At 36.6% G+C, this 27,955-nt stretch overlaps 1 long non-coding RNA gene across 1 annotated transcript in view; it reads right to left on the minus strand.

The window, feature by feature from the left end:
* Positions 1 to 27,955, minus strand: part of LOC109145596 — an 88,184-nt gene that overhangs the window by 39,266 nt on the left and 20,963 nt on the right. The window contains exons 3-4 of the long non-coding RNA XR_005601859.1: positions 8,201 to 8,283; positions 6,122 to 6,178 (exon numbers count right to left, since the gene is read on the minus strand). This is a non-coding gene — a long non-coding RNA (uncharacterized LOC109145596). The remainder of the gene's footprint in view (positions 1 to 6,121; positions 6,179 to 8,200; positions 8,284 to 27,955) is intronic.

Genomic DNA, 27,955 nt, shown 5'->3' on the forward strand with positions numbered 1-27,955 from the left:
ATTTTTCATACATATATAATGTGTATATATATATACATATATCCCTGTAGAGTAGGAAGAGATGGCACCAGAAAGAAAACAAACCAGAACCATGCCTCAATGTAATAATGACCAACTGCTTTTCAAGTAGCAGTTTGAAGAGAAGTGGTAATTAGAATATGAAAGCTGGGAAGTATTTACTACAACATATAAACATATTTATAAACATATTTATAAACATATAAACCCTCCTTAAGCAACTCCTTTGCCAGATTCCCTTTGTCATCAGGTTCCTGAGTTAAACTGTATAGCACTGGAGAATAAGCATTAAGTAAATGCCATTCATTAACATGACTTGAAACTTACTTCCACAGAAGAATTGAACCAGAAAAATTACTGTATTATGTGTTCAGTTTGTCCCATTTCTGGATTTTAGGCAGCATCTTGAAACATATTAAAAAGAAATTGGAAATTACATGGACTTTTAAAAAATATTTCTGTTTTCTATGCTCATTCACCAGACCAATCATCTCACACACTCATGTCTGAAGCTGAAACTTCTATAAAAAAGCAGCAGTGAGTCATAGAGAGTACACTTTGCTTGTTCGTATGATGATATCATTATTACTGTCTCAGTGACACTCCTTAACACCATTGCTATTGAATGTCTAGGGATGATCTCACTGGTCATCAATTTATTTAAAGTTGGAACATTTTAGAATACTTAAAATATTGCTGTTCACAGGAACAGATTTTATTCAAGTGTAGTTACTTGTAGTTACAGTAGTTACTGTAAAATCCCAAAATAACTTCCTCAAGAAATAATTTCAGCAAAATTTTAAATTTTAAATAAGAACTTTATCTCAAGTAATGGTACAGGATGTTCCAGTTTCAGAAACTTGTGTTTTTGTGTCTGCATCATATTTTTGTTTTCATAAATTTTTGAGTCTGAGAACACCAGAAAGCATTTTATTATCAATGTAAATGGAGATGATTCATACAATAATATTTAAAGAAAATGACCCTGAAATTCAAAGCAAAATGATGTATAGGTGGTCAAGAATATATTTTTTCATTATATTTTTGCACTGGATGATGTTAAGTCCTCACTAGTTAAAGGGACTATAAATGTCATTCATATAAATAAAAATAAAAATAAGTAGATGTTTTTCAAACATGAAGAAATATTAGGAAAGGAGCTGCAGAACAATAGGCTTCATCTTAATTTATGGTGGAGTATCATACAAAAGGAATAAAATGAAGCTCTTTTAAAGAGACTATGTGAATTTAGTAGATTAAACTACCTGAAGAACACTTCTTTTGAAAAAGTTCTTAGCTAATGGTTCCATACTAACAAAAAGCAACAGACCCCATTAATCCAACCAAGAATGAATTGAAGTACAGCTGGATGTTAAAAACACTACTCTGTCTGTTTGACATAATAAACAGTACAAATAAAAAATGTTTGCTAATAAAACAATCTAAACCGCAAATACTGTGTTTAAAAGAAATTTGGAGGTTCTGGTAATAGCCACAGAAGTTGGTTACAGAGCGAAATTAAAAGGGCTCTGTATACTATGGGAATTTTACTGATCTCTGCTGATAAAAATATTGTTTAAAACTACAGCAAATGTTTATTAAAGTAGTAAAAGCTAGGGGGGAGGACACACTTTCATTCTTTTGATACCACATTAATCATGGGTTTGGCGCTGTACAAGGCACAAAGGATTAGTACTGAAACATTCAGCAATCTTGAGCCCAAAACCAGGCCTCCGAGTTGGGAAACACATCTCAAGCAGGAGCTTTGCTTAAAAGTAACTCCCTATTGCATCCATCAACGACCCCATATGTAAGCTGCACATGAACACAGGTAATTTACAAAGTATAAGGTGCTTTTTTTCTTTCTTTTCTTTCTTCTATATCTTGATGAAGCTGGTGAACACAGATGCTGATGCTGAAACTTTGGCAATCTCCTGACATTAAGTTAAACCGTAAATAAGAACAAAGAAATGTAAATGGGCATGTTATTTTCACTTCATTTATTATAACATTTTAGAAGTGTTACAGGGGATTGGTTGTTGTGTTGGGTTTTTTTCACCTGCTTTGAAGTTTCAGATTTTGTTCTGAACGTGGTTCCCACACAGGGATTGTCCTCACCGCTCCCCTTCCCTTCAGACCGACCCACCCCTGCTGTGTCAGCAGCACATGAGCTGTACACTTCTAAAGCTTCCTGTAATTAAGTTCACCTTGTTGCATTATAGGCAAACATGTTCAGACTTATTTTGGATACATTTGGGAAATAATAGCTTTTTAGAGTCTACAATGAGAGGCAACGTGGGCTACTAAAATAAGCTGTGGTGAGGACAGTGTCTTGCAGTGCTTTTACATGTGGCGAATTCCCTTAGTGTCTTGGTACTTTCATCAGAAAATAAGGAACATTAATTTCTGTTGTTTTGCATCAGAACTAACATAAGTTTACAATAATGTTTGTGTTTAAAGTATATTGTTTTTGTGTGCACCTAGGATGGGATTCAGTTGACAAAAAGCCAAGTACGTGGTTCCATTTCAGACACAATTTGGGCATCCTGCCTGGACACCACTGCCTTTCCACAAGGCTTCTGGTCTCCCCTCAGCTCCTTTTTCATGTTTCCAATCCCAATAAAAACATTTCCAACATCCTAGGGCAACTTGCAGTTGCGCAAGGCACATAGGATTTGGCAGTTGATTCCAGCTCACTCAGAATTATGTAAACTATGACAGAGTAATTTTCTGGCACATTTTTATGTATGTGAAAAATACCAGCCCAAGATCCTTCAAGTGACAGAGACTCTCATATTTCATGCCATGACACAGCAACTAACAGAGCAAGGGAAACCTATGGATGTACAATCATCTGGGTGTTTTTCAACCCTAATAAGATGTTAACACAATTCCTTGCCGGGTAATAAGAAGTTGACTTTGCCTCTTGCCAGCTGGGACAAAGAGTTCAGCAGCCAGATGTTTCAGTGGAAGAATTTCAGCCTCAGCAAAGAAACAGCAAAATACCCATGACAAAACACAGAGCCACCCACCCTGACAACCCAGCGATCCTATGGCTTGTGCCAGGCTGACACGCTGATGGGGCCAGCCCTGGGGTGCCACAGAAGTTGCCTTCCAGCCTGCAAAGTGGCACAGTAGCTGGAGTACTGCATCCAGCTCTGGGCTCCTCAGAACAGGAAGGACATGGACCTTTGGAAGCAGCTCCAGAGGAGAGACACACAAATTATCAGAGGGATGGAACACCTGACGTGTGAAGACAGGCTGAGACTGTTCAGCCTAGAGAAGAGAAGGTTCTGGGGAAGCCTTATAGCACCTGCCAGTACCTAAAGGGAGCTACAAGAGAACTGCAGAGGGACTTCTTTTTACAAGGGCAGGTAGTGGTAGAACAAGAGGGAATGGCTTTGAACTGTCAGTGGGTAGGTTATGTCAAGTACTGGGAAGAAACTCTTCACTCCTAGGGTGGTGAGACACTGGCACATGTTGCTCAGAGAAACTCGGTGCTCCACCCTGGAAGTGTTCAAGGCCACATTGGATGGGGCTTTGAGCAACCTGGTCTAGTGAAAGGTGTCCTTGCCCATAGCAGGGGGTTGGACTAGCTGACCTTTGAGGGCCCCTTCCAACCCAAGCCATTCTATGATTCTATGTCTTGCCCTGTCCCCAGCAAGGCTGAGTGAGGATGCACCAGTACCTCATGTGCAGCTCAGGGCCAGTCCTACCTTCCCCAAAACACATATTTTATCCTGCCCTGATGGCAAATGCCATACCAAAGCCTCTTAGCCAATAGAGCAAATACAGCAGAAAGACAGCCCTGGATCTCTGCAGCTCCTCCTGTCTCCTCCAACCATGATGGGAAACATCAAAAAAGGGCAGAAATCTGCTTTTTGCCTCCCTCTGGCGTTTTGATCTTTCTCTGCCTCAGAAAGGGGAAAGGAAATCAGCCACTACTGACATGAATCCTTTGTACCCATTTTCCCTTTCCACAATGGTATGGAAATCAGACTTTCCCAGAACACTGCTATTTCACCCTCATTGTCCTGACTTTTGCTTTGGCAGTGTAAATTAGAACTAGTGTGGTTTGTCCCATCCTCAGACAACATGTTAGGAGACCAGATTTCTGCTGTTTTAAAAGGACTATCCATCTGCAGATTTAGGAACCCAAACACATCTCCTTCTGGAAACAATTATTACATCTGCTGTTCTGAATGGTCATTAGGACTGGCTGAAATTATTACTGAAAATGGGCTTACAACGACAAAGTTTCTCAGGGAATAGCTGCATTTCTTACAGTGGGGGAGGTGGTGGTGGGGGAAGAAGTTAAAGTCTTTCAATTCATGGCTACATTCTAGATTTTTTTTTTTTTTAACTATTCGAAGAAAGCGTTCATATTTCTGTGGCACTTTCTTTTAAAACCTCTGTGAAAGGAACATCTTCTTTAAAGCTGGCCTTGAAACAGCCACTAATGGGAATGCTCAATTTTAAGATGCTCCTTTGAGGGACAGATTTACACACCAAGGCAAACCACATAGGCATTTAAAATATTTTCAAAACCAGGGCACGGAAAGCTGAGGAATCTCGGCATCTGCAAAAATGTGACTCTAATTTGTAATACTGAGGACACTTAAAAACAAGGTCTTTATTAAGGAAATAAAAATGAATTCTGACTCATTGATGTTAAACTGGTATTAAAAGAATCTGGAAGTCACACAACAGCACTGAAGAAGAGAAAGGAGAGAGATATAAAGAAAGTACATAAGAACAGAAGAGATTAATAGGTTTAAAGGAAAAAAGCCTGACAGTTTTAAATATAAATGTACTATGAGATGCTATTCCTGCCTGTTCCCTTACTTTGTAGGTCTTGTTCTGATACATAGTAGAAAAGGAATGTGTTGAACCTTTTTGATCCATTCAGTCTTAATAGTAAAAGTAATTTTCTGAGGTGGGCACTGAACAGTTGCAATTACAGTTTATTTTGGCAAAAATCTTTTAAGACACTAACGGTATGAGGGTAAGGAATGACAGCACAGCATGTCTTCTAAGCTTGATACCAGCAGATTTGCAGAAGACCCAGAGACAACAAATTGTATTTTTCTGTTGAAATCTCAAGGTGGTTTATTTCAAACGCACTTTACCTGGGGGTAATGAAAAAGAATGAAAATATTCTAACTGCGGTCATGCGGCTATTGCTATTATCGTTCTCAAGATCCATTTATGCTCTAGCACAGTTGTCTTTGGGCTATCAAAACCAAAAGAACTTTCTTCTCTGAAAGACTAAAGCTTTCACTATCTACTTTTCATTCCCATTCACTCCATGGTTGCTTAAAAACATAACACCTCCCCACCCCTTCACATCCTACCTACCAATTAGGCTATTTATTGTAGAAGACCACACTAAAGGTCTGTCTCTTTTTTGACACAAAGACTGCTTAAGTATCATATCATGCATGACAGGTTAGTTCTTAAGACAGGAACTAGTAGCAGAAAATTAACTTTTTAAAAAGTTGTCTGCTTTTATCCTATTAACATCAACATATCACAAAATCAATCAGGTTGGAAAAGACCTCTGAGATCATCAAGTTCAACCTTTGATCTCTTCTGAAAGTTCTATTTGGTATGGGATTTCATTTTCTGGAGTAAGAAGGTATTGGTGTTTTTCTGGGTTTTGTTTTTGTCTTTTTTTTTAAAATTAATTGTCAACTTCTTTCAACAAGTAAAGTCGTTGTTTAAAACCTCCATGTCTTCTTACCCAAGATACTCCTGGCAGCTGTTTTTTCACTGCTGAAGTAGTTCTTCATAAGCTTCTACACTTAATATAGAAATGAACTTGTTTTTTTAAAATACTTTCCACACACCCATTAAAAGTATACTAGAGAACAGCAACACAATATGATAAGTGAACTACATGGAAGATATGAAAAAATCCTATTTTTTGAATTTTTTCTTTATCGACTAGATGTGCACAAGGACAGAGTTCGATCTCTGCTATACAGGCAGTTCACAGGAGGTCACCTTATCACTACAGTGCTATTTTGCTTTGGCTTGGTTGAACTTTTCCAAAATCTTTGTGATAAACAAAACAATTTTTCCATTACTAAAGGCCACTCACCTGACAGCTCAGGGTCTCAGGACTCATATGGGTTGTCTTCGCTGGGCTGATTTTAGCCTTAAAAAAAAAAAAATATTTGTGATAGCAGTCAGCTGGTGGTCAGCTAACTACCAACTACATTTTTTTCAGAATTCTTTAGTTTACAGTGATAATGAGCAGCTATTCATGTTTCTAGAATAAAATGAACTGCCAAAGGGTGCATGAGTGCAGAGCAGTACCAGAGGTGCAGGAGTTCTGACAGAAACCACAGCTGTAATTCAGAGGTCACTACAGGATTTCAGCCTTCCATTGTTCAGGTAAACCCAGCTTTAGAACAAAAAGTGAATGGTGAGGAACAAATGAAATGAGTAAGCACAGAAGCTGCATTCAAAAAACTTCCAAAAATAAAGTCTGTGGAGGACAGGACTATCAAAATCTTTCTTCTCCCAATAAAGGGAAGAAACACCCTAAGCCAAGACCATATGCATCCCAGTGATGACTTCAGGATGCTGATAGCTCATTCTGAGTCCACCTCTTTCTTTCAGGAAGGCTGAAGCTCCCAGTCTTTGGACCCAGAGGGTTTCTGGAAAGGATTTTTTATTTCCCCAGAAAAGTAATATAACTGCATTATGACTTTTTTTTCTTACATTATTTGAATTATTAATATATATTATTGTAACTAATAAATCAGACTGTTAGATTGCTAAATCACTAACTGGAGTAACAATAATTTCCGAGTTTCAGCTGTGACTGTGTTTCTCTTTTGCCCAAGCAAGAGTTATGTATAATAAGCATGAAGCATGATGACTATATGTATATAGTCACACAATAAAAAACAAACACCAAACAGAGCTCACAACCATGTATTTAAAAGATGCACATCATCCTAATTGACAAAGAATATTAGAAAATTAAAAGAGATGTGTGAACAGCTATAGTTCTTCAATCACAGGTGCATTTACCCTGCCAAAACTTTGCAAAAATATTTTTGCTCACTTCAGCTGTGACTAGGGAATTTATTTCATCTGTAAACAACAACAAAAAAAAGACATAAAAAATAGCAAAATCATAAAGTTGCTGCAATCTGTTCTAGAAGCATCAAATGAGTTTTCATCATCAAATCTTTTCAACCAGAAAGTGATTTGTGTTTTGTACAAATTATTTAACTGAATACAGTGAAACTGATGAATTTTCAAAGATACACAGTACTCATTTCATAGAAGTGCACTTTAAGAGGTAATTTTGTGGAAACACACATATTCCATCTATGGTTCAGAAAAAGTGAAACTTTGTGAAGACTTTTTATCTCCTTTTATGTTGCACTTACTGGGTGTAATGGACAAGCTTTTGGGGCTTTTTGGGGCTCTTTCTTTAGACTTAAAATAAAAGCAATAAACTCAAAGTTGAGAATTATTATGATAATTATTTAACCAATTCAAAAGAAAATGGTGGTTGGTACCAGCAGAGCAGAGGGAAACATCAGCAAGCAAAGCAGTAATAAGTTCAGTAGGTCTGGTGGGACAGAGAGGTCAGGCAGAGGTGCCACCTGGAGAGAAAGGCCAGATACTAGGGAGCCAGTATCTCAATGGTTTTTAATGTCAAGTACAGCTGTGAATGTTAGCTATGAATATACTTATTTTTGGTAGTTATTTCTTAAGAATCAGGGCTGAAAGATCAGAAATGCAGTCTTCCTTTTCTGAGATACTGTTCTTCATCTGGCAAGTGCACACATTTTACCTTCATAAATTAATTATAGAAGGTCATGCTAGTGGTTATCTGATTTTGTCCATGGAGTATCTGCAGGGGGCTTTTGGTACAGTATAGGAAAATGCATTTCTGATAGCTTTGCTCTGAGAGACATCTAATGCTTGGAAAATTATGCCAGAAATTTTGTGTATTTTCAGCTTCCTCAGGCTGGTATCACTTGGTGGACATTCACCTCTGACACACCTCTCTACACAAGGATAGTAAGCCACTTCAGTGCCCAAAGAAGGGCTAGAATCATGCCAAGGATTCTTGGTATGCTTCAAATAACTGGTAGGGAAAACATACTGGTCTTACTTAAAGTAGATGGTGTTCTTTCTGCTTTATGAGACTCACCAACAACACCAGCTTGAAAACTTTTTTCCAGAGGCAGCTGAAGGTGGTACAGTCGCTAAGTTGATATTCTTAAGATAATTGTTCTAGAATTAAAACCACAAATCTATTTAGAATCTGATGATTTCATGAATTATTTTAAAGGAAAATAGATCAAAAAACCCCACACCCCACTCTGCCTTACTCTGGATTAAATATATTCAAAACGAAAAGTATTTTGAATAAGGAGACTGTCCCTTTGAAAATTGTTTTAAATATCCTATGTAGTCAGTGGTTTTCTTTTTTAATTGAGAAGATTCAAAACTTACATTTTTGCATTAACATCCCCATCAAAAGCTTTATCAGAAATTCTCCCAACAACGCTGTTAGTAGCACATATGCAATCATCCTCACGCTGTATTTAATTGGGACAGATACAAGAGTCACAGCTGTTTCTGTGAGAGTTTCAAGCTAAATTACATTTTTGATTGAGTTACTTGAGTGGCAAATCTCCATTAGTCAGTTATATACTACATGCTGTTATATCACTCTCAGAAAAGCAAAAACTTCATTCATCATTACTACAGCTCTCTATCAAACAGGCTTTTTGTATACATTCACTGCATAATTTCGATTTGAATATTCCCCCCATAAAAAACCTAAACCAACCAAACAAAAAACCCACCACAACTCAATTGTCTCCACTATTTAAAGTATCATGGTAAATGTCACTCTTTTTAATAAATAGTTTGCTCAAGTATATTTCAAGTACTACACAAATAAATAGTGTTCTTTTAATACTTGCAAGTAATCTATGTTAGTTTATAAGTAATAATTCCGCTAAAATGAGAAGAAAGGAGATTGGATTACAAGTCCCTTTCCAAAAGAGCCAAATGTGTATATATGGAAAAGCGTTAAAAAGATGAACTTATATTAAAGTAAGCAGTATCAGTTCATTTACCATATAAATACACTCCTAAGTCCATTCTTTGGTGAATGGTTACTGAAAAGACTGAAAAAGATCCATATCAAGTTAATGAATTCTACTCTGCTGACTTACAGAAAAGAATATAAAATAGAAAAATCTACATATATTATTTCAAACTGCTTATTAGATAGACTTATCTATAATATATATGTTAGGCACAAATTACATTAAAATAACATTTACAGAACTGCAAAGGAAAAGTTTCACAAGTTAGAAAATGGGAGGGGGCAATGAAAAAAATCAATGTTGGCTGAGTAACCTCAGCTCACCCCTTCTGCTGAGGCAGTATTTTGTGATCTTTATTTAAAGCACATTATGACATAGCAGATGTTGGAAGCCAATGCTGAAGAGCAGTGGTAGGAAGCTAGGAGACATGGAGCAAGGATAGATCACTGACATTTTCCCTTAAAGTGATACAATCACGGTGCCACAATACGGTCCTGAAGCCAGCGAAAATACTGCTGCTTCATTAAACTCCACACCTAGAAATATATCAGAGGAATTTGTGGTTTGTAATTTCCCAAGTACAACATAATTAAGTTCAATCTAATCTGATAAATGTCATATGTGATTCACTGCCACTGTCAAGGTTGGAAAAACCCCAAAACTCCCAGAATGGTGGTGGTAAATCAGTGCCTAAAAGGTGGGGGGCTTAGAAACACAAAGCAGAGGCTTCAAACCATTGATAAATTTTTTTGAGCACCATGGTCATCTGTTTTCTGATAGAGAAAACTAATGGGTCTTGGCAAAAGGACTTTAAATTGGCAAGGAAGAATAAGGTCCTCAGTAAGGGACAGGAAGAAACAGAAAAAAAAAATATAAAAAGCAGCAAGTACACAAGAAAATCAGTAAGAAAGATGCATCAATAGAAGAAAGAACAGAGGGCACCAAACTGGGATCCAGCAGGCAGGTAATTTAAGGGTGTTTCTAGAAAGTGGCAAGAAAGATAAAAGCAAAACTCAGCAAAATGAAATAATGAGAAATAATGAGAATTGTATGAGGCCACAAGATATTCCTGTTCCAGTGAATTTAAAAGTTCTGTTTGGGACAATAACAGAGAAACTCAGAAACACAGTTTAGTTTTGAACTGTGGTTTAAAACTAAATCGTTGAAATGTTAGTACAGGAAAGCCCATGAGACAGAGGAGTGACTGCTACATTTGTACACACAGGAGGCATTCCCTCCTCCAAGGTAACCATCGAAATAGGAAGGAAAATAATGTCTTTAAATCCCTGGGTGAAAATAGAAGCAGAGAGAGAATGAATGCTTTCACTAAAGAATATCAGCACAACATACATGAGATGAAGTCTGGAAGGTGACAACACATACTGAAATTAGTTGAAGAATGATTAAAAGCTATACCAATTTTAATGCAGAAATTATCTTAGAAATAAGAATATACAGAGTAGAATCAATTATTCTCACATTCATTCAGCAGGCATGGTTCCTATGCACAATGCAGGGAACATCAGGATCCTGCAAAAGGAAAACTCAAGCGAAAATGCTTTTAAATGCTCTCCCTCTCTATTTACAGACACCTTTCACCACTAAGCAGGACAATGTCACAGTAGTCATGCTTCACAGCTGGAACCGAAAACTAATATGCTTGGGTTCCTTTTTTTTTCCTTTTTAATTATTTTTAAGCACCAGAATTACATTAAAAGGTAGAAGTCTCTTTTCACCACAATCATCCTTAACTCATGTCTGCTAAGGAGGTAGGTGGTGCCAATGTTTATGGTTGCCCTGTAGAGAAGGGAGAAATTCATCAGAGAGCCAAAGGAATGATAAATCCCTTTCTTCTGAGGGAGTTTCCCCTCTGTGAGTGAGACAGGTGAAACAGTTTCTGACTAATTTAATAATGAATATTAATCTGTAGAAAACAAAACCCTGTTAAAAGAAGCTTTCTGGCAATCTAACGTAGTGGTTAAAAAATTAAAGTAAGGACAAAAGCACTGAGATGAGGAAATCTTTAGCTCTTGCTTGCCTTGGAGGTGTAAGGAATTCAAACAAGGCAGCATCTCCAATTAAACCCATCAGGTCCCTTTCTGGATTTTCAATTGCCACTCAGATTCAATTGCCTAGCCGGTAAAGGCAGACACATAGCTCTGAGGTTTGGATTCCTTTCTGGAAACAGATACCTAAGAATAATCCATTTCAGTGCTTACTTCTTAATTACCAAAATTCTGCTGTTTTCTAGTTTGATCCCAGCTGTCTCTTCAGCTGCAGCTGACTTCAATGAGACAGGCATGTATTCAGTGGAAGTCTCAAGGTAATGGAGAAGCTTCAGAGGGCAAGAAAAAAAATCCTAAAAAATCTTTTTTTAAAAGAAACAGAATACGTAAATCCCCCAAGCTTTCACCGAAATTACTAGAATTAAGTGAGGCAGCATGAATAGCATAGCATAGCATAGCAAAGCAGAGAATGGAATGGAATGGAATGGAATGGAATGGAATGGAATGGAATGGAATAGACTAGACTAGAATAGAATAGACCAGACCTCCTTTCAGGTAGGAGGGGCCTACAGTGATCATCCAATCCAATTGCCTGGACAAAAGTTAGAACATGTTATCAAGGGCATTGTCCAAACATCTCTTAAAAACCAGCAGGCTTTGGGCATTGACCACCTCCTAAGGGACCCTATTCCCATGTCTGAAAACCCTCTTGGTAAGGAAATGCTTCCTAATGTCCAGTCTAAACCTCCTCTGTCACAGCTTGGAACTGTTCCCATGTGTCCTGTCACTGGAGAGCAGGGAGACCAGCACTTCGTAGTCCAATGCTCCAATCTATCCAGATCCATCTGCAAGACCTCCTACCTCTCAAGAGAGTCAACAGCACCTCCTTCCAGTTTGGTGTCATCAGCCAACTTGCTAATGGTGCATTCAAGTTCTGCATTCAGGTCATTCATAAATATATAAATATCTGGAAGAAATTCTTTACAATACACAGAAGAAATTCTTCACTGTGAGGTCAGTGAAGCACTGGAACAAGTTGCCCAGAGAAGCTATGGATGTTCCCTGGAAGTGTTCTAGGCCAGATTGATCAGCCTGGTCTAGTGGGAGGTGTCCCTGCCCAGGGCAGGAGGGTTGGAACCAGGAGATATTTAAGGTCCCCTCCAATCCAATCCATTCAATTATTTTATGATTCTATATTTAACAGAACTGGCCCTAGAACTGAACACTGAGCAGCACGGCTGGTGACAGGTCACCAGGCAGCGTCGGCCATTCACTACTAGCCCTTGAGTTCTCTCCCTTAGCAACTTCTCCACCCAGTGGACCATGAACGAGCTCATCCCACAGTTTGACAACTTGTCCAGATGATGCTGTAAGGAACAAAAGTATGAAAAACCTTGCTAAAATCCTGAAGAAATGCACCCATGACCTTCCGTTCATCCACTGGGTAGGAACCATTACACAGCAGTATGAGTATGGAATTGCTGAGGTAGTCAAGACAGAGGTACAAGTACAACACACATGGCTGAGAAACAGAAAATGATTTGATTTTTTGAGGGTTTGAATGTATTTCAACATGCTCCTCAGACAAAAATATTATCTTGTATATAATTACAGAGATTTCATCAAGACCGTCTTATGAAAAAATATACTGTAGGAAAAAGAAGAATCTTCAAATAGAGAGGGGTCGCATCAAAAATACAGTGTCATATATCAAAACACTGCTGATATAGAGTAGTAGATCAAATAACATCTACTGGCGTGGCAAACCAAACATCTGCCTGGAAACCAGGGAGGCACTTTGACCGATGCCATACTGATTGGAAGTTTACTGTGAGTTTCCAGGAAGATTTTTATTTCAAGAGAAAGCATTGCAAGAAAAAGGGCTAAGCACACCAGAGGTTATTTTTGGAAGCACATGTTGTCTTAAAGGCTAAAGTTTTACATTGCATCTGTAAAATATCAGAGTTAATCAGCTTGAAAAAAACCCAAAGTGCTTGGCATTTGAAAGTTCTAGCATCTGTGTCAGTGCCACATTTTCATGTTTGAATAAAGAGATATCCAGGAAGAGGGCTCTTTTTGTGGAAATAAATTAATTTTGTTTTTATTTCCATCTCTCCCCTCTCAAATTTAAGATTCTCTTAGTTTAGAAGCTGAGGGCCACATACACTTAATCCACGACATATTTTTATTGATGCTTTGGTGTAATGGCAGATTTCACTTCTCCGTGTCTGTAATTGATATAAGCAGATCCTTGCCACTGAAGTTATGGTTCAAGTATGTTTTGAAATAGAAAGGAATCCTTCAAATTGATTTATACAGCCCTGCCACCTGTAATATCTGTAGGTGAAATTGTAGCTACAACAGCCCACAATATACCTCCTGATGTCATAAAATTGCCCTTTCTAAAGGAAAGATTCTCTTGAAGGATCAATTTTTTATCTTGTTTCGTTCCCAAATCTATACAACATTTCCATGAAGCTAGAATATCTTCCATGTACAAGGATTTCCCACTAGAAATTCATCTCTATTCCTCTAAAGTTTATATTTATTCTAGGCTATGAAGCTTTTCTAAAAACATCTAAGAATTCCTTGGCTGGGTCTGCATTGTGCTCACTTTTCTCTGCAATCAGACATATTCTTAATTTTCAAGTTAATAGCATCAATTAATGGTTTTGAATTAGACCTCATTTTTGTGACAGAATTCTACTTTCAAATGGCCCTGCACAGTGACCTGGTCACAGCCCTCTGTGAATTCAGCAAAGGCTATGACCTCTTGCAGTTGTCCCTTATTGTGACCTCCTTAATTGCACATATTAGGAGACACCAGCGAGTCAATAGCCATCAATCTCTTCACTCTGTTCAGCTATTAAGGTCTTATTTCAGACTGCTCAAAACAACAGAGAGTTGATTTTTACTCCTAAATCAATGGGACTTCAGCATATTAAACATTTTCATAAACACACAGAAGTCTGGTATCCCATCAAACTTACTGAAAAATATTATTTTCAGGTGTGTTCTTGTATGTAATGTCTGTGTAGAACAGCTGAGGGACTATATGTACTTTTGCTAGATGATCCTCAGCAAAATCATTACTTAGAGCAGATCAATAATGTTCTCCCTCTTTAAGAATCACACCCTGATCATGGTTTTTGTAAAATAAAAAAAATAGATGAGCTGCAGGTTGTTCCACTGGACGCATGGCTCTATCTCTACCAGCATTTTGACCAAAATCCAAGCATTGGCAGACAGCATTTCATCTGTTACTACTCTATCAGATCTCCTTATTGCTATTTTCTTGCATATTTATTAGGCTAAGTTCTCTCAAGAACAGACTGTAGTAGAGCAGAATACTTAGTGTACTGGTTTATTAAAATCCCTCCAATGGGGAGACTCACACACCAGGAGATTTAAAATTGGTGAAAATGACCTTGCAGATATCAGTCTGAGGTGTAGCTAGCTTTTCTGGAGCCATACTGTGTGAAGAAGTTGAGCAACTTATCTGGATAGCTCTAAATATTTTTATTTTTCTATTTTTTGAGGGAAGGAGCTGCTGCATCTATAGAGAGATTAAATTATTATTTCTCCTTATCAGGCCTGAAGTTCTGCTACCTAATACATCATGTGTTCCTGCATCTTATGGAACTGCAGATCTCATAATGTTTCTTGACTCACAGGATTTTTCATTTTGCTTTGGTGGCAGTTTTTTGCACAGAGCTTGCCTGTTTAAATTGGGATGCATTTTCTGGCTCGTGGAGCTCTGGCGTTGTCATGTGGTTTTACAAAAATTGTAGTATCTCAGTTCCTAGATACCCTTACATAAGTGTTCTCATATATATATATATATATTCTTAATGGTCTGCCACCATTTCTTATATGTGCAAATATGTAGAGAGCACGTGTAAACATTGAACTCAACAACACCTTCTTGTAATGCATTTTTTTCACCTTATGGTTTCTACCTAATTTGTTGCACTTCTTTAATCTGGACTGAGGACATGACTAACTTCAATGAAGAATATTTTGGTTTACACTGCCTTTTTTTACTAGTAAGATGTATAAGGAAGAAGCATTCTAACACTTTTAGTAACTTTTATTTAAAGCTGTTGTGTTTTTCTACTCCTGTTTGACCACAGCATTAATCCAAAGGCTAAGTATACTTGTTAGTGTAAAGCATTAAGTCCAAATCACAAATTTATGCTTGATATTTTTAAATGGGTAGCAACAAGAATTATTTGATGACTACCACAGACTTTAAGATAAACTGAAGATCATAAAAATGTTACCTTAAAGTTAAATTGATGCTTAATAGGAAAAAGTTATATTTGTGGTAGTAAGAAAAGGACTTCCTTTCTTCTGGTACATAACCTTTGCTCGTCCTGCTCTTTATATACGCAGATTTCTTTTCAAGCTCTTCTTCTAGGCAACCAGAAAAAAAAAAGGATTTTTAATCTCTGATTAACAGAATTTAGCTCAATATATACAGGATTTTGCATCTATTTCCAATCTTTTAAGGAAAGTCTCAAAACCAGCTAAAGAGGTCATTGAGTTCCATTTTTATGCATGCTCTCTGTATACTTTTGCATATAAGAAATAGTGATAGGTTATTAAGAAGAGCTGGTCTTAGAGACAAGTGTCAAGCCAAATTGTCCTGCATTTCACTTTGCTTGGATACCATCAGCTCTCACCTCTCTTCTCTCCTTCAAATGTGTGTTGGGAGCTGTATGGTATAGTACTCACTAAATTATTTCATGACACAATAACAGCAATTTAAAAGCTTTTAAAAAAAAATTGAGAAAATGACTCTCTTTTTTAAGTTCTTACTTTTTTCACAATAGTTCTGAAAACTAAATATTTTATTTCAATTTCCTCTGCAGAAAAATTTTGTAGGAATTGGGTTGATCTTTTTGGCATTGAATTTTTTTCTTTTTTTTTTTTTTTTGAGATACAGTTCACATATGCATGCAGTCCACCACAACTTAATTTTTCCTTAGAGAGTTTGAGTTTATAAATAGGAGATTGGGAGTCAACTGTCTTAATGCAAGAGTTTAAAACAAGTTAAATCTTTATCCCAGAGTGGATAGTATATATTAATCTACATGCACTCTCTGAGAAGACAATAAGGGAGCACAGAAGTCCCATGTCACCAGTAAAAAAACATTGTATTTTTGTCTCAAGGCAGATTTCACACATGCTTTCTACCTATCAACCTGTAAAATTACTTCACAGGTTCAAATTTTATTTTCAGATGGGCCAAGGGAGTTGTGACCCTAAAATAGCAGCAAAGGTTAATTAGCAAGTGATGCCCAATCTCAATTTATGGTGAATTTCACTGTTTGCAAAAGTGGGAACAAGGGGGCCACAGCAATTCATCTGTTCATCCATGCCCCCGGTCCTGCTTTTGGCTCTGAGATGAAACACCTCGACTGACAGTTGTGTGGCGAAGTTTCCATGAAAAACAAAAAAGACTCAGAAAAGGGATTGCCTTGCATCATCTGTCTACTATCCCATCATCCTGCTGCCCCAGACACTGTTTGGCTATACTGCAATCCTGAAGTAGAAGACTCATGGATCTATAGTGGAGAAAGCTTTATTATAATGTGTAATGGGTGACAATGCGGGCCATGAGATAGATGACTCACTAATCTCTTAACAAAAGATTTATGCTTCAAACACAACCACAACCACAAGCAATATATTTCAAGTGATTTATTAGCAGTGTGAAAAATGACAGCAACTGACTAATTAAAATGAGAAGTACAACCCTGAAAGTGTTCCAACAGTTGTCATTAACATATATCTGGCATACAATCACAGGTAGCCATAGGGAACATGCAGAGCGAGCACACAAAGACACAGTCATGTGTGGAAAATGGAAAACATTCTCACATCTGCACAGGCATTGGAGTGGAAGCAAGTTCTTAAGATGAGCACAAAATATCCCTCTGATCAAGGGGTACAGTACAGAAAACCTCCCCAAATAGCACTGTTAGTGTGCCTTTGCCTGGTTCTCCTCCAAACACAGGAAAAAGTAACACAACGTGAGGATAACTTGTTAAGTTTGGCTTCACTTCATAACAAACCTGTTCATAAACTGCCTTATTACAATGTATTACAACAGAGGTATTATCTCAGTGATATGACTCAGAGCTCTTAAATAGATAATAATTTCTTTGTGACAGAATCTCACCTACCCTAATGTAGAGGTTAACTCCTCGAGTCATAACATAAAGAATCCTGTCATTAACCATAATAATTACAAGCCGCAGATCAAGCCATACCCTGAAAGGAGCTGCAAACACTTCTACAGTCAGTTCTGTTTCAGTCAAAAGACAGAGAAACAGGAACCACCAGATGAAAACATGTGGAACGGTTATGTCAATCCACATGACACAAAGTTCAAATCATGCACAACAATTATTATGTTACCAAAGTTGTTGAAATGCTTTAAATTCTGTCACCAAAAATTCGTTTCGTCACAGGCTTACCTGCATACGGAATGACTGGGTTTAGGATGTCCCTTGAGTTGCACAGACCTACAACCCACCTTCAAGTATTCAGCATAGCTATATCAATAGGGGTTCATAAAACTCAGACCTAGAATAGCAATGCTGATATGAAAAAAATATATGGGGTTTTTAAAATTATGTTTCCCTCCCAAACAGAGTCTGTAAAGGCATATATTTGTCCTTCATAAATAATTTGGGAGACTGAAATATGAAGAGGAAGAAATACTTCTGAAATCGGAAAAAATCACCCTAGGAGGAAAAAAAATAAATATGAGGATAATTGCCTATAAGAGGAATGTCTTTAACTTCTGCAGCAGTGAAGTTCCACAACAGAATGGAATAATATTCAGAGGATCTTTGATCTGTTTATGAAAAGGATAGGGTGATATTGCTGAGAGCAGAACAGAGAGTTTGATGACACCTAGCAGGTCTGTCCAGCTGATATTAAAATAAACCAACTTGAAAGAAAATAATACAGACTACTCTTTTTAAAGGACCACAAGGAAAATAACCTGTAAAACAAATTGTTCATGAGTTTGCACAATTAAATACTGTGCAGAGATGTAATTTAAGTACTGTATAATCCAGGCTCAGCTAGCACTTTCATTATGAGATGTCTGTGCTTAGAAGGAAAATCTTCAACACATTTTGGGTCAGACACAAAACTCTTGGGCTTTTCCACTTCTTGAAACACTGACCCTGGGTCTTTTCAGGATATGCAGGTACCATATTTTCCACAGTTCATTTTAGTTTATGTTCACATTATCAAATACCTGTCCTTCAGATAAAATTTTGTCACTGGTTATGTTACTCATGACAAAGTCTCTTCATTTGCCGGGAAACACTGAAGTCATACTCATGTCCAGTAAAATTGCTGGACGTGGCTGCCATGTTGATGCCTCTCCACACTGGCTAAATTATTTCAGTACTCTACATAATAGTTGCAAACACCAGGTCCCTTGAAAACTATCTGAAAGAAATGTTCATTTATTTAGTTGGGTCTTTTCACAGTGCATTAGCGTGTAAGGGTTGTTGAGGATGTGATGTTTAAAAATGAAAGCAACCATATGTATATATCAACTGTTGACCAATCATTAACACTTTTTCAGCCCAAAGTTTATGCCAGCAGTAAACTGAGATCATAATCATGTGCTCAAACACATCTTCATAATACATTACAAATGTCAGCAGAACCTAAAGAAGTAATAAAGTACCTAAAAGTGGTTGTCTTCTCTTTCATTGGCTCAAAAACACTGCCTAGTATTGAATTTTCTGCTGTGCATATTATTCTCTTCTTCTCCTTCTCAGTCTTTGAAAAAAAAATCAGAAAAACCTAATTTCTGGACTGAAAATCCCTTTCTTTTTCAAACTTCAAACTTCTCAAATTTGTCCACGAGCCAAGAGTTCGCATTAGGATGTTAAATACCAGCCTATGTGCTTAAAATAAAATATTGCTTAAAGTCAACAAGGTGTCATTCAGGTACATTCCAATACCTTTCATTATAGAAGAGGTTCAACCTATTTAAGCTAAAAGTGGATTTTTTCAAATGGCTAAAAATGATGATCAGCATTACAGCATTACTCACCAATGCCTGAAAAGTGAAATTCTATTTCCTTCGGAGAGTTCACAGCTTGTTGTTGTCATTGAAGCCTAAGTTTCATTAAAGAGTGGTCTTAGTTTGCCCACAATATTTGCATTGTTCTTTGGAGAAATTCCTACTTAAATGAGTCATCTTGTATTTGGGCGCTTTGGCTCCCATTTGGTAATATTTTAAAGCAAATATTTATGGAAGAAAAGGTTCACTAAGTCATTTCCTTGGTAACATAATTTCTAATGATTCATATAATCGTGCATATCTTTATAAATATATTCTGAGAAATAAACCACTGAAATTAAGTAAAATACACTCTTAAGGTTGATTTAATCTCTTTTACTGAAAAGTCATTAAAAATAAAATTCTCTCCCAGGATACTCAAGTCAAAATGACAAGCATGATAATAAACATTTGGTAATAAAAATAAATTAAAAATCAAAGCTTTATGATATATTTTCCTATCAAAGTGAAAGTGGCAAATTGAAAACAATAATGACGCTCATCCACAGTTACAGTTCCAACAGAACATTTCAGAGTTTGATTTAAAACTAGTAGCAGCTTGAAAATGAGCCATAATGTTACATTTTAAACTGCTACTGCTCAATCCATCAAGTATTAAAATATTGATGTTGATTGATGGCATTTTCTCACACTGTTTCTCTTGATGAGGCTTCAGAGAAACTGAAGCAACAATATTCACTATGTTACGAGGTTGCACACCTCCTCTATGCCAGTTCAGTTGCTACCACTGTGTTCATATGCACCAGGAATTTCTTTGGTGGTTTGAGAAATTCTAGCATCTTCACCAGGTATGAGTCTAGGACACACACTTTGGTAGCTTTTCAACCGATAGTGGTACAGGTTTCCAGCACCTGGAACACGTGGGCTGAATACAGTCACTAACTGCAATAATCAGTTTTGCAGCTGCCACGTTACTTCCTAAGAAACTGCAGTGACTGAGCGATTCCATTAGGCTTTCTTGTGGAACTTTCACTGTCAAAAAAGGTCTCAGGGACTAAGATCCACTGGAGTTTTTATGCCTGGTGCAAGATGAAGAGATAAGACCCAGTAGTATACTGGCTGGTCTAAGCAATTTCCTGCTGGCATTTCGGCTTTGCTCCTACTGCTCTGTTGGTCTCAGGTTTTGAGGTTTCACATCCCATTCAAAATGCTATTGCAGAGGGTTATACCAACCCTGCATGTTTTATTCACACTGACCCACTTGCTCTTATCATAGCTTTTAATGGCCACAGGACTGGAAGAGCCTAAATTGCTTTTTCTTCCTTTTTTGCTTATTCTATTGAGTAGCTTCCATCTGGATTTGTTGAGCAGCAGCAAGAAAAAAGAAATTAGAAAATATGCATATCCTGAAAATAGTACCTGTTACATCAGTTCAGACTATAAGCAATGCAGTTTCCTTTAATTTGCAGAAACAGAGTGAACCATAAGCACCCTTTTTTACAGCTATTTCTTTTAAATGTGGATATCATGGAGAACATTTGCAACTTGGCCATTTCAAAAAACACCCGGGCTAGTTCATAAACTTTTGACCTGTGGTATGACTGAGACTAAAAACTTTCTTCCTTTAACTTTTTCAGGAATCTTTAATGCACAAGAACAACAGGCACAGACACTCCCAAGTTAAACAGCAAGAATGAAAATTTAAAAAAAGAAAAAAAGCACTTATAAATATCACCATAGTTGCAGGCTATTTCATACCTTTCTTCTTTAATATTAAACAACATCTAGGTGCAAATGTCTCCTAAAAAAGACACAGTTATTTAAATTGGGAAAAATGCTTTATATTTGCCATATGTAATATTATGTAAAACTAAACTTCATGTAGAATATTTAATTATAAGATTTTATATTTTTAATAAAATTTTATATGCATTTAATGATAGGCAAAAATGCCATTCCATCTTAAATGTTAGTTACTCATTTGAAGTGGCATTACTATACTATAAAAAATAATTAAAGTATAAAACCAAATTAGTAAATATTACACAGGCTTTTACGCACTCTGACAAATTGATTTTGTGCATTATATTGTGACTGGATTAATTAGTATAAAATAAACAGTGAAACTGTCTATTAATGGCTCTTGGATTGGATTTTATTTTATTTTGAGCCTGTTCCAAATCCTCAAGAAACTTGGACATCACCTTCAGTGGATGGATGATGAGATCTTTAGTGCTTTGAAAATGGCTCTCGTAAAAACTTTCAAAGGAATGATCCAGGTCTTAAAATGGTAACATGGAATGGCTGTGGCTTAGCAAGAAAGAAAACACCTTCAGGGCTTAAATTGGCTACACCCTTTTTGTTTGAAGTGACAAGGCTTATCATTAAGCAGAAAAGTTTTCCTTCTCCACCATGACCCGAGACACCAACAATGCATTCTCACGTTTTCTTTCCGCCTGTTATTACCTTCTCAAGGAGAATTATTTCACGCATTTCTGAGGAGTCAGGGTCGAAAGCCATTTGTTTCCCCAATAACACACCCAGCCCTGCACACAGCTAATGAAGGTATTCCACATCCCCAACTACTGCCATGCTGCTTTATCTCTCCAGCAAGTTTTTCCTCCAATATCATGCTTCCTAATGCTGTTTCAGGGTAGATATATATTTATACATGTATATTGTTTTCCTTCTTTAAGTTATCACCTTTTCTTAATCTTTTTGGAAGAAACAAAAAGGAAAATGGCTGTTAATTGTTGGGAGAAAATCTGATTTGCAGTACGCACACAGAAGTTACATTGAGTACTGTAAGGCCCCATAACTCACACTATGACAATTTTAGAAGGGCTTTACAGTTTTTCATGTACTCTGAGTTAGAGGCATTGGAGAAATACTGAGAAGATATTCTCAAGAGGTCAAAACAATAAGGGAAACTTTATTGGCAACTTTAGAAAACCATAAAACTGGCAAAAGTTTAGGGCATCATTCAATCAACAGAAAACATTTCTCAAAGCATTCACGTGGCCCATTCAACTTTGCAAACTCTAAGCCCATTTGATTTTAAGTTACTCAAAAATTCTTAGGAGAGAGAATTAGAAGAAGAAGAAGAAGAAAGAAAGACAGAAAAGATATAGAAAAGAACAAATATAGCTACCACTCCTGGTTCCAGCGGTGTTCAGCTGATAGAAATTCCAAGAGGAGGTAGAGTCGAGACTTTTGGTCTTTACTTTCTATTTCTAATATCCCATAAGTGTACTATAAGAATTCAATTTTAAAAAAATAAAAAAAAAGGGGAGGGAAATTAGAAAGTAGTTTCAAAAATTAGACAAAAATGGAAAGAAAACATAGCAAACTAAAAATCCTTCAAAGAAAACAAATATGAAATCAGAGCTGCACATGGGTACAGGTGATTGCCTGGAAGACCCTGGTGGCAGCAGGGAGAACACTATAGCATGAGTCACCCGAGTAAGGAATCAAAATGCTCTTATGAACTGTTGGACATGGCTTGAAATCCATGTGTGAACAGACTGACTGGATCTAATACTAAATTTCCCTCTATTTATAGCATATCTGGATGTACAGTTAGGGTTAAACACATGAATAGGTCAATAACTGATATAGGCAGTAACACACACATGCAGTGTCGTGCTAAAAATGCATGCTGTGTCAAAACACAAAAACAAAAAGGATTTTGGTATTCTATAAACGTCTAAATCTGTGTCTCCACATGCATATAGAAACTCAGGACTCTGGCCTCTGTGTGTGGAAGATGATGCTGTAGCTCTGTGAGTCCTGGACTACGACAGCCAGACATCTGCCAGCCACAGAAGAAGGGACAAAAGGTGACTCTCACAGGAAGAATGCGGGACCCGCATTCATTCCCACTCACTATCCATAGAAACAAGAGTGAAACAGCTGGATAGACCCCAGGGGAGAAGAATTAAGTGAGAAATGTGACAAAACCACAAGACACAAAAAAGAAAAGCCAAGGCTGTCAGGAATATGACAAGAGCCTGCAACTGGACTGAGAAAGCTCCAGAGCAATTACAAACCCAAGTACTACATAGTAAACAAAGCAAAGAGGGGGTTGTTAAATGCTTCCAAAATGTAGATGAGACCAAAAAACCAAGGAGCAGCAGGTGATTTTACAAAAAGCTAAAGATTTAAGAAAGAAAAAAATCTAAATTAATACTGTCCATGTAACTGATGAGAGAAAAATGTAGGATTGATATGAACCGTTATGACTTTAAATTTGTGAAATGAGCTCTCTATGCCTACCCACATATCCCTCTGAGTAAAAAAATTATTCTTCAAATTATACACTGATGACACTGGGACTCAAAGCACCTAATCATCCTTGCTCCCCTGTCATGAGAGGAAAGAGCTCCTATATGACATATACAGCCATATAATCAAGATATCTATCAAGAACTTTAAAAAAGTAAAAAATTAAATGCCATTTTGTAATCAAGAAATTAGTATTTCTGCTTGCCAACCCATTTCTCAATGTGCAGTTTCACTTACTCTTTCTTACTCTGTACCATCTGTTTTCTTTCATTCCTCTTCTTAGCTGCTTAATTTCACTGAAAACAAGGATTTTTCCCTTGGAAAAAAAAAAGGCAAGCAACCATTTCCTATTCATTACATTTTGTTAAACCTCTTAATTCTTTTCCCTCTGTCAACCACTTTGTCACCAAAATGACTTTGTCTGATATTCTTCCTTTACAAGTAATAGTTCAAATCTGATGATCCTTTGGAAAACATTTCCTCTCATAATGGTATGTATGAGTTCATTACTTCATCTCCCTCAGTTATATTATCCTGTCACAAGAAACACAGTGACTTTTGAACTTTGAGACTTTTCCAGCCCTACAGGAGCTGATGATCAGAGGATTTTGGCTTTGTCTTTCTTTGCTTTGAATCAGAATAGATTTAGCATCCTCTTGACCTGGAGATTGAATTGAACCATTAGGAAAAATTGAATGCTTCTAGAAAATATGTAAAATAGTGTAGTGATATGTAATGTAATAGACTCTTTCAAAACCTCTTCTATATAATTCTACAGATGCTAAGGAGGTTATTTACTGTGCCTCAGACTTTCACTCGATTTGTTCTCTATGAAAGTTTCAAGATAAATTCATACAAATTATAGGGAAACGTTTTTTTCTTAAACAAAATTTGCAATCAGCATTGCCAGTGACCATTCAGCATACTTAAGAAAATGAAGCAGCTCATTTTATTTCTAAAATCCATTGATTTCCAAGAATTATTTTTTACCTCAATTAATATTGATAAAAGTATGCCTTCTCCATACTCCATACATATATTTGTACTTTCATAGATTTCTCAAGCAGCACTTTAAAATATTACTAAGAAAAAGCATAAAGTATGTTTCATTCTGTATAAGATTCCAATTTACATGCCTGACCTATGATTAAGTATTTCATTACTGTCTCACTCATAGCAGGAAGCATTTATTGGATACAGCATGCATGATTTATTTCAGGACAAGAAATTCAAGTTAAAACACTTTTCACATCTCCTATCCTAGTGACTTAGCATAGTGGAGAATGTTCCATAGATCACCCAGTGATAGGCTTAGTTCTCTGATTATTCAGTGCTGGGATTTTAGTTGTTTTTCAGTGGAGGTTTTTTATTGTTTGAGAGGTTTTTTTTGTTGTTGGGGGTTTTTTTTGTTATTTTGTTTGTTTGGTTGGTTGGTTTGGGGTTTTTTGGGGGTTTGGGGTTTTTTTTTGTATTTGGGGGGTTTTTTTGTTGGGTTTTTTTTGTTTGTTTTTTTTGGTTTTTTTATGCCAGCAGTTGTGATCAGGTGAAAATCATTCTTGTACAAACCACAAGCAACATTAACCTAAACTGTCAGTTTTTGGGAAAACTTGTAAAAAGAAGGTTTCTGTTCAAATTTTATCAATAAATCTGAAACACAGTGTAAGAAACTGGACTACCTGTCCCTGGTCATAAGGCTATATAATTTGAATTAAAGTCTCTTGCTTTTAGTTACATTATTTTCAACTCTTATTGTCTTCTCTAATTCAAAGTCAATTTGCTTTTCTGGCAGGCATAAAGAGGTTTTTATTTTTTTCCCTCTGAAGTGGCTTATACTTAAGTATAATAAGAGATAGTTCATTTGTTTTGAAAATGAGATCATTAAGTCTCCATGGCCTGACAATAGTCAGAATAAACTGTGCAATTAATGTATTTTTTTGAACAACGGAAGTTAATCAGATGGACTCTTGAAGTCCTTCTGGAGCATTAGAGTTTTAGACTTGTGTTCTGTTTCCCACCTCCTCCTCTCAGTGAGGAAGAATTTGGCTCTTCACCTTATCATAACCAAGATTCCTCCTTCCACCAGGACCTCTTTTTTCCCCCTACATCTCCTAATATCAAAATGCTGCAAGTACAGCAATAGAAACAAAAACAGCTGAAAAAAAAACCCACTAAAATAATGTTTGTAACAAAGACAAGTAAATTTGGTACTACAAAGCAAGCCAATTGTACTTACCAGGTGCTAAATAACTGGAAATACCTACAAAGCCACCTTACAACTTAGGTTTTTATGTGTCCTATTGGAAATTGATGACATTTTTCCAAAGCTTTCTGACGTTTTTAACAGCAGGCACTTTTCCCAATCCATTTGCATGTTCTAAATCAAACCAAGGGCTGAAGGTGTATTCAAAAGATCTTTTTTCAGCTATTTGAAATTACTATTCTGAGCTAAAATCAATGTTCTTCCAACAACCTGTTTTTTAAAAGTAATTTTAAACTATAATTTTAGCTACTAACTTCAGCCCGTCCTTTATTCTTCCTCTGTGCCCTCTTCTTTCCTTAAATCTGACACCCATTCTATCTCAAAAGCTGAAAATTAACTGAGAGACTACTGGTTTAAAACACAAATAACTGTAAAAAGCACTAATAACTGTATTGTTTACATTTCACAGTGATTACCTATTGCCTCCTTGTAGTCAAATCAGACTGGAGTTTGTTTCTTGTCAATGCTTGCTCCTTCTGAAAACTGGCATTTCCAGCTGTGAAGTAACAAATAACCAATCTTCACCCCTTCTCTACCTCCTGAATTTTCCAGGACTTTCAGATGTGAAAATTAAATATCTTCTGTCTGCAGACTCTCATTAAGGCTTTTTTTTCTAGTAACAAGTTGTGGAGAGCTTAATGTCAACACAACTCTGGAAGGGAGAGGAAGTGAGCAGATACAGAGTGGAAAGAGATCCGCTCAGAACAAGACTAATATTCAATAATCTTCTACCTTTGCAGGTAATATTCAAATCTTCAAGACCTAGGTTAACACAGAACACCTCTGACTAGCTTGAAAAATACATTGATCTCATTCTTAACACATCCTTACCTTCCCCTATGTATTGTTCAGAGTTGGTGGTCAAAGATATCTGCTGCAATCACCTGTAACATGTTCCCCCATGTAGTGTCCTCATATCCATCTCTCCCAAAAAACACACATCCTCTTACTTTTTACCCCCTTTAAGTGTCTACATATTTTTTTTAGAAGGTCCATGTGACAGTATTTAGCTGTGAAAGCTGCTGCATTTTAACACACGAAAATCAGCCTCTAAGACCGGTTAACGAGGTATCTGTATCTACCTTTATAAAAAGAAGTCTTTTAGTGCCCAGCTTAGAAATGTAACAAGATTTCTGATACTTTAGTTTTAAAACTGCACTTTTTTTTTTTTCCCCCCAGTATTTCCAAGTGTACATATTGTAATAGTGTACAGTGTTTCCTAACTGGCAAAATTATGTTTGATTTAGGAAAATTCTTTCAGGAGATGATCCTCAAATAACTAAAATCCTTAGCTAACAACCTTATCCTGTCCCTGCATTTATAAAAGAAAAGTGCCCACACAATTTTTACCTTTTAGGTACTTTTTTAGCAAGTAAAGTTGCCTACAAAGTAAGCAAACTCCCTGCAAATTTTCATCATCCTTCATTTTAGTTGTTGCTTAAGGTATCTTTGAAGAATTAATAGGAACTGCTGTCAGTAACAGAAGCCAGTTGGTTGTATAAATAAAATTCTATTTTACTTCCAGGAGTTGAAAATGAAAATAAAACCTGTTTCTTTCAAAGAAATTATTGCTTTACTGTGCTAAAATGTAACCTCCAGAGCCACTGCTGTGCATCCTGTGTTATCCAAAAAGGAGTTAATCAGCTTTCTGTAGTGCTAGAAAGACCCTGACAGCAAGTGACAGTGTGGAGTGATGATGAAATCCTAACACTGTTCCATCAGAGCACCTGCCTGCACAGGTACACAGGCAGACTAACTGCATTTCCAGCTCCATCACCACATGTTGCTACATAATCACCATCCAGCCCCTGTAGCTCCAATGCAACATTAATTTTGCAACATTAATTATGTCTGATAAACATACTGTGAGAAAAATGTTTGAATGCCACAGTTATTAGCATATGTTAACTACTATCTGAAATCAGTACAAATTTCCATATTTATAAAAATCAAGATGCAATAATTGAATGTATTTTCAATGGGAGAAAAACATGTCATTTATCTTTAACATTTTACTTATTTCACACAAAAAATTAAATTTAAAATGAAGTCTCAAGAAGCATTGACTTAAAAATACCAAGCACCCCAAAAGAATCCTTTATCAAGAAGAAATTTTGAATTGTGACCTGAGTAGGACTAGAGTGGGAAGGGGTTATTATTTCAATAGCTACAGAATATCCATAAGGCTCTAAGGAAGATCATAAGGATTATAGATCATCAGTTCTCACTCTTT

This window comes from Corvus cornix, chromosome 4 (genome assembly GCF_000738735.6).
Source record: "Corvus cornix cornix isolate S_Up_H32 chromosome 4, ASM73873v5, whole genome shotgun sequence".
Classification (NCBI taxonomy): Eukaryota; Metazoa; Chordata; class Aves; order Passeriformes; family Corvidae; genus Corvus; species Corvus cornix.